Source organism: Anomaloglossus baeobatrachus, chromosome 1 (assembly GCF_048569485.1).
Source record: "Anomaloglossus baeobatrachus isolate aAnoBae1 chromosome 1, aAnoBae1.hap1, whole genome shotgun sequence".
Classification (NCBI taxonomy): domain Eukaryota; kingdom Metazoa; phylum Chordata; class Amphibia; order Anura; family Aromobatidae; genus Anomaloglossus; species Anomaloglossus baeobatrachus.
Window position 1 is genome coordinate 61,351,065 of NC_134353.1, and position 18,894 is coordinate 61,369,958.

Below are 18,894 nucleotides of genomic sequence, written 5' to 3' on the forward strand. Positions count from 1 at the left end.
CTGTAGCGCTGACTGGAGAATCAATCAGTGTAGTTCTAGGGAGGATGAGGGAGTTACAGGATATGGGACAGTGGGATAAATCATCCCCTGGAGGCCATGTTGGTAACAGTAAGCTAAACAATCCTGATTGGAAAGCGAAATCAGTAGGGGAGGCCCCACGGGTGTCTCGCAAAGACATGTTCCAGGCTTTGCTTAAAGCCGGGATCAATAAGGAAAGGATTGATGGAAAGGAGACAGGAGAATTATGGAAGTTGTACAAACAGAAAGTTCTATCTGCAAAGAAAGTGACCACTACAAATGTGGAAGGGGGTTCAAAAACCCCCAAGGTAAAGAAATCAGAGGGAAAAGGGGAAAAAACCCCAAAGAATGTGTCTTGGGAAGATTTTCAGTCAGTTTATCCATGGGAAGAATTGGCTGCAGCCGTGGCCACAAAGGTCACGGAAGGAAGGGCTAATACACAGACTGAAGTCTGTGTAAATGAAAGTTCAGAAGGAAGTGATTTACCATAGGTAGCCAGCCAAGCCCCCCTATTGATAAAAAGGGACGAACGTCCCTACGTCAATCTTAGCATACATGTTCAAAGAGTCCCAGCTTTGATTGACACGGGGGCGGAGGCTACTTTAATTCATGGAAACCCAGAAACAATAAAAGGACCTCGAGTAAAAATTGCTGGACTAGGTGGTCAAGTGATCACCGGGGTTCAGACACAGGTAGCTTTGAAGAGAGGTAATTTACCTATCAAGGAGTATACGGCACTGGTAGTACCTATACCAGAATATATTTTGGGAATTGATATCCTAAAATGGATGACTCTCAATCTAACCAAAGGAAAATTCTCCTTTGGGGTTATGTCTTGTCATAAGGAAATGCAGATCTCACATTATATCAATGATATAATGATACAAGGACAAGATGAGCAAAGTGTGAAAAATCAATTGACAAAACTGGTTGCTCATATGTGGAGTAAAGGATGGGAAATCAGTGATGCCAAGGTTCAAGGACCGTCTCAGGTGGTAACATTTCTAGGGATTCAGTGGAACAAGGGGCACAGAGAGATCTTGCCCAATGCCAGACAGAAAATTATTAATTTTCTGGTCCCTAAATCCAAACAGGAGACTCAGTCTTATATTGGATTGTTTGATTTTTGGAGACAACATATCCCTCATTTGGGACAAATGTTGGCTCCTTTGTACAAAGTAACGAGGAAAAAATATGAGTTCCACTGGGGAGAGGAACAGCAAAATGTCAAGACCAAGACCACTGTATTTCATGTCGATGCTCATGTCCCTACTAACTCACTTGAACGTTTGTTTAATTCAGAAGCAGATAAAGCAGCAGCCATCAGACAAGTCAGTCCAACAGTTGACAAGGCAAGGTACAGCTGTTTGGGCACACCAGAAAGAGCGACACCTTAATCAGCAGGTTTAGACCTCAGTACATTGGAAACTGTCGTGGTACCCCCAGGTAAGGTAAAACCAATTTCAACAGGATTGGGTTGCCAGATACCAAAGGATCATTATGGTCAAATAGCCACTCGTTCTAGTTTAGTGTTAAAAGGAGCCATAGTGGTGGGAGGGGTAATAGATGCAGATCATCAGGGAGAAATCAAGGTACTGATGCTAAATTTGGGAAATGAACCTTTGATATTGATGAAACACCAGAAGGTGGCTCAGATGTTAATAATTCCAATAAACTTGTCTGAAATAAGAGAAGGAACTGCCCCAGCAGAATTAACAATACGGGGTACTAAAGGTTTTGGATCCTCTAATATTAAAAATGTAGGAGCAAAAATATGGATTCAAAACCTCCAAGGACCGCCTTCAGAGACAGCGGTAATAGCGGTCGGAAAAGATCGTACTTTCCTGATGAGACCAGGAGTGGAGAAGTGGGAATATGTCCCACAAGAAAAAATGTTATTTACGAGAATAATAGTGTATCTTTATTTGCAGAAGGTGTGGTAAATAAGCGGAATCCATGGTATCGGTTACTGGGAAGAGCTCGATAGTGATGAGATGGAGAAATTCCTGTGTTTGATGTTTGCCTCTCTGGTCGTTAGATGGACAAGTCTACATCAGGAGGAACCTATGGCGAATGAATTTCTGATGCACCATCACATTTTCAACACACAGATTGCTGGATCTGTACACATTCTTCGGTTACAGCCACCAGTATCCCTTATCTGGATGTCCCGGTATCGATGGAGGAAATCTTAAAGTAGAAAAGTTGTTCTGATCATCTTGCTGATAAAGACACTCAAAGTGTTCGTCTATAGAATACTACAGTACCCATTTCCATAGTGGGATGGATCAATCTTCCATGGTGGCAAGGCAATTTGAATGCAACAGTCACCAATTTGCAATATCTGGCTTTTAAGGGAGGAATTTGGGTACTAAGAAATAAGACTGGACTGACTAACTTGGGATTCATCCCTATGGGGAATATAAAAATAAGTTTTGGGACAGCTATAAATACTGTAGATGCTTTTAAACCCAGCTTAGTGGAAAGGACAATTCATGATATGTTATGGCCTTATGCCAATATGTTCATAAATGGTTCTAGTGAAACTTGTAGTAACATATCGGGAAATGTAATGTGTAATGATTCCTTTGAATATCGAGCAAATGCCAAAACACATGATATTCAAGGGAGCTTTTCAGATAATATTGCTTTTAGTTTTAATATACTGTACAAAAGTAGTGAAAGTGATTATATTTGTGATTCAACGTTTATCTAAACAAACCAAGAAATCAAAATCTGTGGCAAAGTCAATGTTAGTGTCCTATTAAAAGTGATATTTCTTGGTCATGGTATGGTATATTCCGAGTGATCTTCTTCTAGTGGAATACTGATGATGGAAAATAATCCCTGGGATCAAGGACCGATTGTGATACCAATGTGATATGACTGAAAGAATGTGTGATTAGATAGGAATCATAATCAAAAGATAGGAGTGATCCCAGATATTATTTGACCTATCAATAATTCAGTATCAAAGAGATGTCCTTTGGAGGGCCAATATGATGACCAAAGAATACATGTCTTGAAGCAGTTTTCAAGATAAAGGAAGTAACATTCACAGTTCCACTTGCCGGAAACTTGTGGTTAGCTTAAAGACAGGTTTAAGGAAGCTTGCATATGAAATTTACGGCTCATTGCAATATTTCACTAACACAATGGTCAACTGTGGTCGGCCAGTTGACCACTGGCTAAATGTGCAGGAAATGTGCAGGAAGCTACTGGTGCCCACAGCAGCTTGTGGTCAAGTTACATGAACATGACTCAGCTGTCATATGCTGGTGACCATTTAAACCCAACCTACAAAGTTTTCCTATAAAAAATACACCAGACTCGCTTAATGTTAGGGAAATACCTTCCAGGACATTGAAGTGTACGTACGCACTGTTCCTGTGATGCCATGCCAAGATGCCATGTTGATTCCTTATCATTAACTCGAGTTCCCTCCGATGTGAAAGGATTGCTACAACATAACGGTAATGTTGATGCATATTTCTGTTATTGTATAAGTTTCTATGACTATAGTTCTTATGCCTATGTACCATTGACTATATATATTCATGTGCTATTAAAATAAATAGTATCTTGCTATAAAGAATATTAGTATTCGTGCCTGATTAGGATATCAGTGAGCGCTTCGTAAGTACGGGCTTTCAGCCCCCTTTTTAGTAGAATTTAGCAAGACACAGTTCCATCCAGAAAACTCGGATGAATTTTTTTCTAATTTTCATACATATGCCTTCCTTGTTTCCATTTTTTACGTCCTTGTGACATCCGTGTGTGATCTATTTTCTTACAACTACATTAAAAAATGTACATGTCCAAATACAGTTCCCTATCAATCAGTAAAAATTGGAAGCCACTCTGATGGTTCGTGTGGGATCTGATTTGTTTCTCGCACCCATAGACTTGAGAGGATGAGTTTCAGCTATGACTCAGATGAAAGTAGTGCATGCTGCAATTTTTTCTCACGGACACTCAGACCAAGAAAAAATCGTACATCTGCAGCATATTATAGAATAACATGGTCTAGTATGCTGTCAGATAGCACAATTCTGATTTATACGCCCTTCTGCATGAGCCCTTTACACCTGATGGCTGCCAGTTGATACCCTATGTAACAACTACCCAGAAACAGAGGTATATTGTCGCCTTAAATCACAAGCATGTTCTGCAATGTAAATAGTTATAGCTCACATCCCTCTATCATGTTGTACAGTAGATGTAGCTGATCAATGGTGGCTCGCCATCTTCAGGGGATCCTTATAAGAAGAATCATTGTCAGTAGAGTAAACCTCTTTATATAGTTGCATTAATAACCTAAAAATTATATAGGGTTAAACCCTTAGAACATATCGTATATTTTGGATTGTAAGACACACTCTTTGTTCCAAAACTTTGGGAGGAAAATGAGGGGTGAGTCTTATAATCCGAATGTAGCTTACTGGGAGGTAGACAATGGGCCCTGTGCTGGCTGCGGGGCGCTGTGCTGGCTAGCGGTAGGGGCTAGACTGGTTACGGTGGGGCCTTGGCTGGCTTCGGGGGCTGTGCTGGCTGCGGGCGCCGGGCTGGCTGTGTGGAGCAGGGTGGTGCGGCAGGTGTACCAGATGCTCTGTTGGCAGTGCGGGTTTCATACAATGGTGACTGGAGTCGGTGCGTGCGCAGATGGAGCTCTCGGCTTAAGATCTCATCTGTGCACGTGCCGCCTCCGATCCATTGGTTCCCCAGCAGCGGACTTAAGCAAAATGGCGCCCCGAGGTGGTGCGTGCCCAGATGAGATCTCGGCTTGTTATTGACTCAGCATGGTGCCCGCAGCCAGCCCAGCTTCTACCACAGCCAGCACAGCCCCCACTGCAGCACCTGCATTATCGCCCCACTCCAGCACCTCCCCTGCCTCCTGTGACCTCGTTCCACTTCCCTCTGGTGAGACACCACCAGAGTATAAGACGGACCCCCCATTTTTTTTACTGTTTTTATCTGTAAATTTGGGGTTGTCTTATAATCCAATGCATCTTATAAAACAAAAATATGGTAAGTTTATGAATAAATGTCTTGCACTAGGCTCCACAAGTGTGGAAGAGACTCAGGAGCTGAGATCACTCCTCACACGGTAGATACCACAGATAATACATTGACAACATCTGTCTCAATCAGCTGCCTCAGGAGCTGAGTGATAAAATTGTGGGCTACAGATGAGTTATATTGGCAGCTGGCCACCTGCTAAATTCCCCATCACTGCCATCTTGGCCCTGTTGTGAAGCTCAGCCACTGGCTGAGCTCCTTAAGAAATCATAATTTTTCAAATGTGGTATTGCACTATACAGTAAAGGCCGCTTTACATGCAGTGACATCGCTAAAGCAATGTCGTTGGGGTCCCGGAATTCGTGACGCACATCTGGCCGCGTCAGCGATGTCATTGCGTGTGACACCTACGTTCGATCGAAAATGGTCGCAAAATCGTGCAAAATCGTTGACATGCTCCCCTGTTCCCAAAAATCGTTGCTGCCACAGGTACGATGTTGTTCCTCGTTCCTGCGGCAGCACACATTGCTATGTGTGACACCGCAGGAACGAGGAACCTCACCTTACCTGCGACCGCCGGCAATGAGGAAGGAAAGAGGTGGGTGGCATGTTCTCCCCGCTCATCTCCGCCCCTCAGCTTCGATTGGGTGGCCGCTTAGTGACGTCACTGTGACGCCGCATGAAACGCCCCCTTAGAAAGGAGGTGGTTCGTCGGTCACAACGATGTCGCTAGGCAGGTAAGTAGTGTGATGGGTCCGAGCGATTTTGTGCGCCACGGGCAGCAATTTGCCCGTGATGCACAAACAATGGGGGCGAGTATGCACGCTAGCAAGATCGCAGCGTCTAAAGCGGCCTTAAAAGTGATCAAATAATTGCAGGTTTGAAGGACTACAAAAAATAATGGAAAATAATAGGTTTGTAAAACTACGATTTTTAAACAAATCAGTCATTTTAAATTTTTCCCGATTAAAATAAAGAAATGAAAAAAAAGAAATAACAATAAACATTTGGTATCACTGTATATGCGAAAGCCTGACACATCAAAATACAAAATTAATTAATCCATAGGGTAGATGCCGTAAAGAAAAAAAAACGTTGAAACTGAAGAATTGAGGTTTTTCAGTCTCTAAACTTTTCTAAAAAAAAATACAATGAAAAGTGAGCAGAACATCAAATATACAAAAAATGGGTATCAATAATAATGTCAGGTCGGCAAACATTATACAGCTTGGAAAATGACAAAAGCAATATATATATACATTTAAATTCAGATTTTTTTTTTCATTACTTAAAGGGGTTATCACCTACTAGGACAACCCATTCTGATTCCACGTTTCCCCCGGTGAAATAACAAAAACCTATACTCACCTTTGTGACAGGCGTGGATCCACCGATACAGTTCAAGTTAGAAAAAATCCAGCATCCTTCTCCATGCCTTCTGACTCAGGAGCTATCAACAGGAAGTGAGTGACAGCCACAGCCCTCACTTCCTGTTGATTAAAGAGAACCTGTAATGTCATATTTTGATATTATACCACCCCCAATGTGTTTTAAATGATGTAATGTGCATCACTAACATGGTTTTCTAAAAAAAAAAAAACACTTCCATGTGTTTATCTTAACAAAAAAGGCATTTATATGCTACAAAAAAGGCATTTATATGCTACAAAAAAGGCATTTATATGCTACAAAAAAGGCATTTATATGCTAGAGTAAAACCAATACACACCTTTGTTTTCATTCATGAGTGTGGGCCTTTTGCACGTTCAAATGTAGAACCAAGGGATATGGGGTACTCGGTTCCGGGCACTGTCTCTATGGGGAAATGTCACGATAGTGGCTGTTATCCAGTTCCGTGCTCTGGGCCCTTTTTGTAATGGGGAATATTTACAGGGGTTTTGTAAACAAAGTTATTCGTGACGCCAATTGTGGTGTTGCGGCTAAGTGTTGTCACGCTCCCCGGGTCCTCGGCTCCCCTTCCCGGGTCTCCTGTCCCGCTCCCCGGCTCACCTGCCACGCTCCCCGCGTCCCAGCCTCTTGTGCCCGTCCTTCCTAGGCTCCCTGGCCGCCGATCCCGGCGCCCGACGGCCTCCCAGGCCCTGGCCGGCTCCCCTGCGTCCTCCTCTCAGCCTCCTTCCCTGGCTTCTGGCACCCGGGCCGCGCGCATGCGCATTAGGGCGCGCGCGCGGTCACTGACCCTTTCTTAAAGGGCCAGCGCCCATTAACAGGAAATGAGGTTAGACAGGTACGGGGTATAAAGGGGGTTCTTGTCCAAGGGGGCGGGGCCTGATCTTCGTGTTTTCTGAGCTAGGAGTCAGGTCTCCTTGTGTTTTCCTGCCATACTTACGTATCTCTCTTCTAGAGCTGATCCCGCCACGCCATCCAGTCCTGCTGAATCCCGAGCCCCGCACGCTGTCCGTCTGCCATCTGACAGTCCGTACCATCTCGGATCCCTGCGGTGACCCGTCATCTTGCTCCCAAGGTTCCGGACCCCGCCTGACATCATCTTGGCTTCCGAACCTGAGCTACGTCACCCGGACTGCCATCTGTGACTCCGTGGTCCCAGGGACTCCTCCGCTACCTTCACTTGCACGGACTGTTCTGCTGCCCATCAGTGCTTCAGCTACCGGACTCCCTACCACCATCTTAGAGTTCGGCCCAGTGGATCCACCTCCTGGGTCTGCCCGACCGCCCGGCCCTGACAGTAAGATCAGGCCATGGATCCCGCTGCAGCACTATTGGCCCTGCAAGAGGAACTCCAACGCCAGCGTGAAGTCCAGACCCGCATGCTGCAATTTATGACCTCCGTGGACACCCGCCTGTACACGTTACAAGCATCAATGACGCCTGCGGCAACCAGGTCCCCCACTAGGCAATCCACGGCTCCCGCACCAGTGGCAGCCGCGTCGGATGCCTCCCGACTCCGTTTGGCGTCACCACCTCGTTATGCTGGAGATCCCAAGACCTGCAGGGGCTTCATAAACCAATGTTCCCTTCATTTCACGCAGCTGCCACATCTGTTTGCCTCCGACCAAGCCAAGGTCGCCTTCATCATGTCTCACCTGGAGGGCGAGGCACTGGCGTGGATGAACCCCTTGTGGGAGAAGGAGGACCCCATGACCAAGGATCTTCAAGAGTTCCTGCAGGCCTTTCGCAGTACCTTTGACGAGCCGGGACGCGCCTCTGCGTCTGCTTCATCACTTCTCCGCCTACGTCAAGGAACACTGACGGTGGGCCAATACGCCATCCGTTTCCGCACTTTGGCTTCTGAACTCGGGTGGAATAATGAGGCCCTGACAGCCGCCTTCTGGGAAGGACTTTCGAGTCGCATCAAAGATGAGTTGGCGGGTCGTGACGTGCCCTCCACCCTAGATGCCCTGATTGCCCTAGCCACTCGAGTGGACATTCGTTTTCAGGAGCGCTCCAAGGAGCTGGTTCGTGAGCGACGTGCGGTACGGCACTCCTCCCCGCCACAGAAATCCTCTGTGCCACAGTCATCAACAGCTGGGATTCCTGTCCACGAACCCATGCAGGTTGACCGAGTAAGACAGTCTGACCAACGTCGAGCAGAGCGGCTCGCCAAGGGCCTCTGCTTTTACTGCGGAGAGGGCACACATCTCCTACGCTCCTGTCCGGAAAGGCCGGGAAACTCCAAAGCCTAGGGTTGGTAGGAGAGGCCACCCTAGGTGCTGGGACTCTCTCAGACCCAGTTATGTGGACGGTACAAGTATCAACAGGAGAGACGCGCTTCACGGCTGAGGCATACCTCGACTCCGGAGCAGCAGGCAATTTTATCCAGCAGGCCACGGTGGACAAATACCAGCTGCCTGTTACTCTACTCGAGAAGCCCCTACTGATTGCCTCGGTGGATGGGAGACCCCTCTCTGATACCATCTCCTGGATCACCAAGCCGGTGGAACTGCGTATCGGTGCTCTGCACACCGAGAACATCTCTCTCTACGTCCTTCCACACATGTCCCATCAAATCCTGCTGGGACTTCCTTGGTTGCGAACACACGAACCATCAGTCAGCTGGGGTACTGGCGAAATCACCCGTTGGGGCTCTGCCTGTCATGAAAGATGTATAAAGTCTATACAACCAGTCCGACGACCTCCGGTTCCTGAGTACCTACCGGGTCTGCCCTCGGCCTATTGGTCCTTCGCGGACGTTTTTGACAAGAAGGAGTCCGAGGTACTTCCGCCACACCGTCCCTACGATTGCGCCATCGACCTGCTCCCAGGAACAACACCACCTCGAGGACGGATATATCCGTTGTCTCCAGCCGAAACCAGGGCCATGTCCACCTACATCACGGAAAGCCTGGCAAAGGGATTCATCCGGAGATCCTCCTCTCCTGCGGGAGCAGGCTTCTTCTTCGTTAAGAAGAAAGAGGGTGACCTACGCCCATGCATTGACTACCGGGGCTTGAATCAGATTACCATAAAAAACAAGTACCCTCTACCGCTCATCCCCGAATTATTCGATCGGCTCAGAGGAGCCCGTGTGTTCACCAAACTGGATCTTCGGGGTGCCTACAACCTAGTTCGTATCCGCTCTGGAGACGAATGGAAGACCGCGTTTAATACTCGCGATGGGCACTATGAATACTGCGTGATGCCCTTCGGTCTGTGTAACGCTCCTGCCGTATTCCAAGAACTGGTGAACGACATTTTCCGGGACCTCCTCTACGTATGTGTAGTAGTGTATCTGGATGACATCCTTGTCTTCTCTCCGGACCTCCAGACCCACAGAGAGAACGTAAAGCTGGTTCTACAAAGACTGAGAGAGAATCATCTCTACGCCAAATATGAAAAGTGCGTCTTTGAGCAGTCTTCTCTTCCTTTCCTGGGATACATCATCTCGGGTACTGGGCTGCAGATGGATCCAAAGAAGGTCTCCTCCATCCTCCACTGGCCTCCCCCGTCTGGACTGAAGGCAATCCAACGGTTCCTGGGATTTGCCAACTACTACCGCCAGTTTATCCCTCACTTCTCCGCCCTGACTGCCCCTCTCTCCGCTCTGACCAAAAAGGAGGCTAATCCAAAGGACTGGTCACCTGCGGCCGACGCCGCGTTTTGCTCCCTGAAGCGAGCATTCGCCTCCTCTCCTGTACTCCACCGACCGGAGTTAAACCGCCAGTTCACCTTAGAGGTGGATGCCTCCTCCTCAGGAGCCGGAGCAGTGCTCATGCAAAAATCCTCCTCCGGGAAGATGGTGACTTGCGGTTTCTTCTCTAAAAGCTTCTCAGCACCTGAACGTAATTACACCATCGGTGACCGAGAACTATTGGCGGTCAAACTGGCTCTGGAGGAGTGGCGCTACCTCCTGGAAGGAGCAGTGTACCCTGTGATTATCTACATGGACCACAAGAACCTGGAATACCTGCGGTCCGCTCAGCGACTGAACCCACGACAAGCCAGGTGGTCCTTATTCTTTGCCAGGTTTGACTTCCAGCTTCACTTCCGACCCGCAGACAAGAATATACGCGCTGATGCCTTGTCTAGGTCTCTCATGCCTCTGGAGCAGGAGGAAGAGACTACCCAACCTATCATCTCTCCTAGCAAGATTGTTCCGGTGGCCCCTGTCACTCTGGCCCAGATACCACCCGGGAAGACCTATGTCTCTGAGACCGACAGGCAAAAAGTGTTACACTGGGGTCATGCCTCGAAAACAGCCGGCCATGCAGGCCAGAAGAGAACATGGGGTGCGATTGTACGCCATTACTGGTGGCCATCCCTTCGCACGGACGTTGCCGCCTTTGTCTCTGCCTGCCCCTCTTGTGCCAGGAACAAGACGCCCAAACACCTGCCCTATGGCCGTCTTCTGCCTCTGACGATACCCTCAGTTCCATGGCAACACATAGCGATGGACTTTATTACGGACTTGCCAGTATCATCCGGACACACAGTCATATGGGTCGTGGTGGATCGGTTCTCCAAAATGGCTCACTTCGTCCCTATGCCCGGACTGCCCTCTGCTCAGGAACTCGCGGAAGCCTATATACAACATATCTTCCGCTTGCATGGCTTTCCTTCCCACATCGTGTCCGACAGAGGAACTCAGTTCACCTCCCGCTTCTGGAGGGCTCTCTGCAAACATCTGGGAGTGACTCTGGACTTTTCTTCCGCTTACCATCCTCAGTCTAATGGCCAAGTGGAAAGGGTCAATCAAATCTTGACCTCCTTCTTACGTCACTATGTCAACGCCCATCACGACGACTGGTCCACGCTTCTGCCTTGGGCTGAATTCTCCCATAACCACCACGTCAGTGAGTCGTCCTCCAAATCTCCCTTCCATGTCGTTTACGGACTGCAGCCTTCCGTCCCGTTGCCTATATCCCCTTCTTCGGATGTCCCTGCTGCTGATACTGTAGCCCGTGACTTCGCTACTATTTGGGACTCTGTCAAGGCGTCCCTTGGGCGCGCTTCCCAGCGGATGAAGAAACACGCTGACAAAAGGCGTCTAGACCCTCCGTGTTTCTCTCCTGGTGACCTGGTCTGGCTTGCTTCCCAGTACATCCGACTGAAGATACCTTCCTACAAGCTGGGTCCTCGCTACATCGGGCCGTTTAAGATCCTCAGCAAGATCAATGAGGTCTCCTACAAACTGAGGCTTCCGACCACGATGAAAATACCCAACTCCTTCCACGTCTCTCTACTCAAGCCGGTGTTCCTTGGTCCCTTCTCCGCTGCTGCCAGTCCGGCTCCTCCTCCTATTGCTGAGGACGACATCTATGCGGTAAGGGATATCGTGGCCATGAAGACTGTTCGTGGCCGGCAGTTCTTCCTGGTGGACTGGGAGGGGTATGGTCCTGAGGATAGATCCTGGGAACCCAGGGAGAACGTGGGCTCTCCTCTGATCCGTGCCTTCATGTCCCGGTTGCGGGGAGGGGGGCGTGGGGAGGGGGGTACTGTCACGCTCCCCGGGTCCTCGGCTCCCCTTCCCGGGTCTCCTGTCCCGCTCCCCGGCTCACCTGCCACGCTCCCCGCGTCCCAGCCTCTTGTGCCCGTCCTTCCTAGGCTCCCTGGCCGCCGATCCCGGCGCCCGACGGCCTCCCAGGCCCTGGCCGGCTCCCCTGCGTCCTCCTCTCAGCCTCCTTCCCTGGCTTCTGGCACCCGGGCCGCGCGCATGCGCATTAGGGCGCGCGCGCGGTCACTGACCCTTTCTTAAAGGGCCAGCGCCCATTAACAGGAAATGAGGTTAGACAGGTACGGGGTATAAAGGGGGTTCTTGTCCAAGGGGGCGGGGCCTGATCTTCGTGTTTTCTGAGCTAGGAGTCAGGTCTCCTTGTGTTTTCCTGCCATACTTACGTATCTCTCTTCTAGAGCTGATCCCGCCACGCCATCCAGTCCTGCTGAATCCCGAGCCCCGCACGCTGTCCGTCTGCCATCTGACAGTCCGTACCATCTCGGATCCCTGCGGTGACCCGTCATCTTGCTCCAAAGGTTCCGGACCCCGCCTGACATCATCTTGGCTTCCGAACCTGAGCTACGTCACCCGGACTGCCATCTGTGACTCCGTGGTCCCAGGGACTCCTCCGCTACCTTCACTTGCACGGACTGTTCTGCTGCCCATCAGTGCTTCAGCTACCGGACTCCCTACCACCATCTTAGAGTTCGGCCCAGTGGATCCACCTCCTGGGTCTGCCCGACCGCCCGGCCCTGACAAGTGTAGGGAGCCGCCGGTGCAGGGTGACCTTACTGGGGCTGATGGTATGAACAGAGAGTATAGTAATCCCTCCGCAAGTAGGTATTGCCCCAGCTGGTGTTGGGTGCGGTGGATGTTGGAAGGAGTCCAGACAGGTATTCAGTGCAACTGGTTTACTCACTTTTTGGGGGTTAACTGGTTGCCCGAGGCCGGCTGGTTTAGCCTCCAGGTCCCCTTCGTCCCAGTGCCAGTCTTGTTCTCTGGTACCTTCTTCCCCTGCACCAGTCTCTGGTATGTGGGTTCACGTGGTATGGAACATTGGGGGTCCCCGGTCTGTGGTTTGTCCACTTCTGTCTACCTGACGGTAGCGTGAACCCTGTGGAGTTGGAGTCTCTGGACCTGTCCCCGGTTCTCCCTTTGCTACTGAGTCTTCGGATTCTTTAGGGTCAGCAAGGTCCCCTTTGCTGTGCAGGTGTTAACAGGTCAGCTTGAAGCTCTTTCCTGTCCTAGGGTCCTGTACCCTGTCAGTGCGTATTTCCAGGAACCACCTTTCCTGGGTACCAGGTCACTGTCAACCCGAGTCAGGTTGTTGCTGAGTCACCTTCCACCTTCACTGTATCCACTTTCACTGACTACTCTCCACAGTCTGCCCCTCCTACCTGGTCAACTAGTGGACTGGATTGGCTCCACCTCTAGGCGGCCATCCATTGGTCCCAATCTAGCTGGGTACCAATGTATGGGGGATTTATTGGGGAAAACTGGAATTACCTGGGTTCTCGGTGTTACCGCCACTGGGGTTCTGGGTCCCTAAGGGGGTAGGCCCTGCATCCTGGTGGGGATGCAGAACCTTGTAGCACCCTGAGGGCTTCAGGAGTGCTAAACAAGCAAATTATCATTTTTTTTAACCCTCAGCAGTGTAATTGATTATACACAAGTCCATTACCAGAAATTCTCTGCTGAGCTCCGCACATTACAATATTAAAAAAAAAAAATAGTTGTACTCAAGTAAAGGGAAGGAGAAAAAACAAGAATGTAGATGATGAATATTGGAATGTGAATACACATTACTGCTTAGAAAACACAAAAAAATGTATTTGAAAAATATGAGTTACTTAGCAAATAAAGGTGGCGAAATTTACTTGTGCCCAGATACCACATCAAGATGTAACTCTCATCAGGGTCCTACTCTAATTGCTCTGCCTCTCTTGTCCAAACTGAACCATTATATGGGCTAGAATAGAACCTCCAAAAGGAAAATTAAAAACACCTGAAATAACTGGGAGGAGTGCGCAGACAAAGGACAGGACACAGGTCCTACATAGTCCAGCTGAGCTCTGGAGATCAGCAATGGTCTATCCAGGACTTGTGTGATGTCACGATCATGTGGCTGCAATGGTTGGAACTCAGCTCAGCATTGGACCTTCGGTGTATGCAGGCAGGACCTGTGTGATGTCACGATCATGTGACTGTAACGGGCGGAACTCAGCAGAGAATTTTTGGTAAAGGACCTCGGTTGGCCACGGAGGTAATAATAGGCTTTTTTACGTTACAGTACCTGGGGGAAACATGTGGAATCAGAAGTGGTTTCTCTCGTAGTGAATAACCCCTTTAAAAACAAAAACTAAGTAAGTTTGGAGGTTCCAAAACTGGACTGATCTGGAGAATTATTTTGACTGCAGAACGAACATCGTAAAAGCAAAATCCAAAAAGCAATGGCGAAATGTTTCTCTTATTTCAGTGCATTATATAGCAAAATTAATGATGTCCTTTACAAACCTCAACTTATCATAGTATTCCTATACACAGTACAGACCAAAAGTTTCGACACACCTCATTCAAAGAGTTTTCTTTATTTTCAGGACTCTGAAAATTGTAGATTCACATTGAAGGCATCAAAACTATGAATTAACACATGAGGAATTAAATACTTAACAAAAAAGTGTGAAACAACTGAAAATATGTCTTATATTCTAGGTTCTTCAAAGTAGTCACCTTTTGCTTTGATTACTGCTTTGCACACTCTTGGCATTCTCTTGATGAGCTTCAAGAGGTAGTCACCGGAAATGGTTTTCCAACAGTCTTGAAGGAGTTTCCAGAGATGCTTAGCACTTGTTGGCCCTTTTGCCTTCACTCTGCGGTCCAGCTCACCCCAAACCATCTCGATTGGGTTCAGGTCTGGTGACTGTGGAGGCCAGGTCATCTGGCGTAGCACCCCATCACTCGCCTTCTTAGTCAAATAGCCCTTACACAGCCTGGAGGTGTGTTTGGGGTCATTGTCCTGTTGAAAAATAAATGATGGTCAAACTAAACGCAAACCGGATGGAATAGCACGCCGCTGCAAGATGCTGTGGTAGCCATGCTGGTTCAGTATGCCTTGAATTTTGAATTAACCCCCAACAGTGTCACCAGTAAAGCACCCCCACACCATCACACCTCCGCCTCCATGCTTCATGGTGGGAACCAGGCATGTAGAGTCCATCTGTTCACCTTCTCTACAAAGACACGGTGGTTGGATCCAAAGATCTCAAATTTGGACTCATCAGACCAAAGCACGGATTTCCACTGGTCTAATGTCCATTGCTTGTGTTCTTTAGCCCAAACAAGTCTCTTCTGCTTGTTGCCTGTCCTTAGCAGTGGCTTCCTAGCAGCTATTTTACCATGAAGGCCTGCTGCACAAAGTCTCCTCTTAATAGTTATTCTAGAGATGAGAAGGTGTGTCCAAACTTTTGGTCTGTACTGTATATTACAGATTGTATTATATATTTACAATTTATTACAGTTTTTGTGTTCTAAAGTTGGATTCCAATAAATATATTTTATGTTCTATCTAACTATCTTGATTATTGGATCATAAAAAGATTAAATGTCTGATGTTCACATTGTACTACAATCAATTTTTCACTTAAATATAAGCAATATACTAAATGTTATCATTTAGTATGCTTTTGTTGAAAACTGTTTTTTGCCACTTACATAGTTTATTATATAGTGTTATATATAACACTATGTAATACACTATGTAAGTGGCAAAAAACTGTTTTCAACAAAAACATACTAAATAACATTTTTGCAGTCCATGAATTTGTTGCCTCCATCAGATCCTCCTTCACAGATGACCTCAAATCTGACCTAATAATATTAAGGCTAGAAAACAACCTCTCTACACTAACTTGGGTTGGAGGCAAAGCCGTAACCACATGGTAAGGCCGGTTTCACACATCCGGCTTTTCGCCGGTTTACCGGATCCGGCGCTCTCCCGTACAGACAATACAGTACAGTGACAGCGCTGTAACTTCCGGGTCACATGCGCCGGTCACATGACAGCATGTGACCGGCGCTTGTTGCGCTGTCACTGTACTGTAGTCACTGCATGGGAGAGCGCCGGATCCGGTAAACCGGCGAAAAGCCAGATGTGTGAAACCGGCCTAACATCTCTAACAATTTCCGGGTATAAAGGAATTGCCTCATGCACAGTCAGTTTTGATGAACAAAGTCTCCTCTTAACAGTTGTTCTAGAGATGAGAAGGTGTGTCTAAACTTTTGGTCTGTACTGTGAATGAAAGCAAATAAAAAGTTATGGCTCTTGGAAGATGGGGAGGAAAAAATTAACCCGACAAAACGGAAAATCAAGAAAGAGTTATTCAAGGAGTATCTTTAGGATACCTTGGAACATTGATAAGAGTAGGGGACATCTGAAAGGGGGCACATACTTTTTCTCAACGCTGTATATTCCTTTTTACGTAAAAGAATAGAAATAATTCTCGTGATCATTAGATGATGGACATGTTTTTACCCAGAATTTACTGACGTTTATATATGGCTGACGTTACAAAACTGCGGTGCTTGAGCAGCCCTAAACACGGCTCTCGCAGCGCTTTGTTCTGCGATTAATATTCCTGCACGGTAATCCGTTATAATCCCGGATGACAAGACGTGGGTCGTTTTGTTATTTTGAATTATTCTCTATAAATGTTCCGAGTTTCTGTTTTGGAGACGGACGCTAAACACAGGACATCAAAGAAATCTTCCTTGGGGTCCAAGTATACTCGTCACTGCATTTCTCCCTGATAACTATTTAAAAGAATTGCACTTCTTAAAGGGAATGTAACATCAGAAAAGAAACAATTAGTTTTTGCATTAATAATTTTTTTAAAAATTTGGGATTTTTTTTTATATGTATTTTAAAAATTAAACTAAAAATTTTGCAGTTTTCACACTGGCCACCTGAGCAAATTTACTCATTCTTCTTTTTCTTAAGATGACTTTCCAGGAGTCTCATTATTTTCACATTATTTTCTCATTATTTTCATTATTTTTTGCAGAGACCTGACAAACCAGTCTGGCTGCCAGTGAGGGGTCTTACAGCTGCAATGCCCCTCTGGGAAATATTCAACGTGTCTCTCCAGAGAGGAAGGAGACAAACTCTAGCGCCACCTATTGGAAGTAGCAATCCTAAAAGTCAAAAGTGGCCCTTTAATGAACCTGTTCATATACCTTATGATCTATACAGATAGATCAGAATATATATATATATATATATATATATATATATAGATCAGAACCCCAATTTGCAGACACGGTGTTTCGGGGTGATTGCCCCTTGTCAGTGCAAAGCATGAGATCTGATCTGGCTGTATGAGACTCTATAGTGGGGTCTAATGGGGGCTTTACACGCAACAACATCGCTAATGAGATGTCGTTGGGGTCACGGAATTCGTGACGCACATCCGGCCTCGTTAGCGATGTTGTTGCGTGTGAAACGTACGAGCGACCGCTAACGATCAGAAATACTCATCTAATCGTTGATCGTTGACACGTTGTTCATTTCCCAAATGTCGTTGCTGGTTCAGGACGCAGGTTGTTGGTTGTTCCTGAGGCAGCACACATCGCTATGTGTGACACCCCAGGAACGACCAACAACACCGTACCTGCGTCCTCCGGCAACGTGGTGGGCATGTCCTTCATGCAGCTGCTCTCCACCCCTCCGCTTCTATTGGACGCCTGCCGTGTGACGTCGCTGTGACGCCGCACGAACCGCCCCCTTAGAAAAGAGGCTGTTCGCCGGCCACAGCGACGTCGCTAGGAAAGTAAGTCCGTGTGACGGAGCCTAGCGATATTATGCGCCATGGGCAGCGATTTCCCCTTGACGCACAAACGTCGCTGCCTTAAATTGGCCTTCAGGGAAAACTTTTCTGCTTCCGGAGGTCAAACCTGATATCACAGGATCTAGCATTCCCTTTACAATGACGTTTTCCAACACTCCTTACATACTTTAAAACAAAAGATAAGATCAGAGTCTGTTCCTTGTTGCTAAAATACTTGTACATTTCCTTTATAAAGAGGAAATGAGTCTAAAATACGCGGACTGACCAGTGAGAAAATTGTAAAGCTTCTTCTATTATTTTTGTTACAGTTAGGGGTACTTTGCACACTACGACATTGCAGCTGCGATGTCGGTGGGGTCAAATCGAAAGTGACGCACATCCGGCATCACAGTCGATATCGTAGTGTGCAAATCCTTTTTGATACGATTTACGAGCGCAAAAACGTCCAAATCGGTGGTCATTTCCATAATTTAGGAAGGACCGATGTTACGATGTTATTCCTCGTTCCTGCGGCAGCACACTTCGCTGTGTGAGAAGCCGCAGGAGCGAGGTACATCTCCTACCTGCGTCCTGCGGCTCACGCCAGCTATGCGGAAGGACGGAGGTGGACGGGATGTTTACATCCTGCTCATCTCCGCCCCTCCGCTCCTATTGGCCGCCTGCCGCATGACGTCGCTATGACGCCGCACGACCCGCCCCCTTAATAAGGAGGCGGTTCGCCGGCCACAGCGACGTCGCAGGGCAGGTAAGTGCATGTGAAGCTGCCGTAGCGATAATGTTTGCTACTGCAGCTATCACCATGAAATCGCAACTGCGACGGGGCGTGGCCTATCGCGCTCGACATTGCAAGCATCGGCTTGCGATGTCGTAGTGTGCAAAGTGCCCCATAGTGTTTTGAAAAATAAAAAATAAAATTACCAAGCATATTAAAAAAACATATTTAAAGTAAACCTGTCACCTACTCACCTGCGGGGCGGTCCTATACGTTACAGGCCGATGGTTATCTCTAGTCTTGAGCTGGCGTCTCCTATCTTCTAACAATCGCCGTCCTCCTTCTTGCTTTGTGTGGATGATGCATTCTACATCATCCATATAGTGTTCTCC